The 1,675-nt window shown below is 47.9% G+C and overlaps 1 protein-coding gene across 1 annotated transcript in view; it reads left to right on the forward strand.

Annotated features, from left to right (window-relative positions):
- The window catches only part of LOC107299673 (GTPase IMAP family member 8-like), a 16,863-nt gene that overhangs the window by 4,213 nt on the left and 10,975 nt on the right, over positions 1–1,675 (forward strand). The window lies entirely within an intron of this gene.

Raw genomic sequence — 1,675 nt, forward strand, 5'->3', positions numbered from 1 at the left:
GCTTGATTGGGTTACCCAAAGGATTTTGTTTGGACAGTTTTTGCAGCGTTTTGTAATTCAGAGGCTCGGTTTGTGCGCTTTGGTTACTGGAATATTTTAGTCTGTATTTTAGGCTAGCAATGAGTCCAAATTGTTGACTTCCGTAGGTTGAATCCCTTTAAACAAATGTAATTTGCAACCTTGGACTATAAAGTCTTACTTGACAAACAATTTCTACTGTACACACTACCTGTAAACATGCAAAATAGAAGTCCCATAGCTAGTTATAAAATTATTTTTAATGTCTGATTTTAAAGTCCTCAACACATTATTAAGAGAATGTGGACGAAGACCAGGAAAAGATCCCGCCCGTGTTGAAAGCAATACACGAAACCGTTCTTTCAGCTTGTGACAAAATAAGGCCCAACATAAAAGAACAAGATGCCAGCTTAGATACACAAACCCAAATTTGGACTACAACCAAAGAACTAACAATGCAGAAGACAACAGAAGAAGTGGAACAATCAAATACTGAGACAGAGGACTCAATTGACCAACCAATACAGTTAATGGAAAATCTGGAAAAGGGAGTGACAAGAAATGAAATTAGTTTTACCCCCTTATCTTGAATCTGTCTTTGGCTTTTGGAAAGTTTTCATTTGAAGGTAAACAGGCTTAATTTAAAACTATTGGCGATTGCCAGAGCCTTTCAGTCTTGGATTGCAACATTGTGACACGTGACACCCTGAGGCAGCTTAAAGAGAAAGAAAAACAGAGTTTATGTGTTTCTTTATTTTGTGAGCCTTTCTTGCTTTGCACTTGATTCCTGTGTCTTTAAAGGTACAGGGAAGGGATTGGTGCATTCTTACTACACCGTGGAAGGAGAGCTCGGAAAGGAGAGAGGAAGAAGGGCCAACCAGCTAGCTTCGGGAGTCTACAAACTTAGCAACTTTAAGACCTGTGGACTACAACTCCCAGAATTCCTCAAGCAGCCATGACGGCTGAGGAATTCTGGGAGTTGAAGTCCACAAGTCAAAGACTGTCCTGTCCTAAAAGGGGTACAATCTGTGAAAAGGTTGAAAAGCCCTGCCCTAAAGGAAAGGACACAACCAGGAAAGGTCCAGTCTGCTCTTGAAGCTCTCCTTGTCGGCCGCCAGCATCTCCTCTGTGTAACAAGGCGCACTCCAGTTCCTCTTCACCAGCTCGTCAATCATCTCCATCAGCTGGGCCACCTGCGCCTCTCGCTCCGCCCCCTGGGCCTTGTTGTTGAAAGCCAGGTAGCGTTTCCCACACAGGTTCACCTGTTCCTTCAGCGCGCGGTCCCCCTCGGAGAGGAACTTGTCGAGCGCCTTCCCTTCCAGGTCGTCCTTCCGAGTGAACAAAGTTGGAAGGGACCTTGGAGGTCATCTAGTCCAACCCCGTGTCTGGAAATTGCACCATGCGAGAGGGACCCCACTGGACTGTCTCCAAGGACTGCCCCCCCTTCATTCGGGGAGGGGTCTCTTCGCTGAATTTGCTGCGTGGGGGGGTGGGAGGAGGGAAGTGGTGGGAGGAGTCGAGTTGGGGAGGGGGCTGCGGGCCGGCCGGCTCGGTGCATTTTAGGTGGGGGGGTCTTTCCTGGTTGGGGAGGGCCGCTGCAGCCCCCTCCCCTATAAGGCACTGACTGGGAGGGGGGGTTGGGGAAGAGCAGGGGGGG

This window comes from Protobothrops mucrosquamatus, unplaced genomic scaffold (genome assembly GCF_001527695.2).
Source record: "Protobothrops mucrosquamatus isolate PMUCROS unplaced genomic scaffold, P.Mucros_1.0 scaffold5258, whole genome shotgun sequence".
NCBI lineage: Eukaryota > Metazoa > Chordata > Lepidosauria > Squamata > Viperidae > Protobothrops > Protobothrops mucrosquamatus.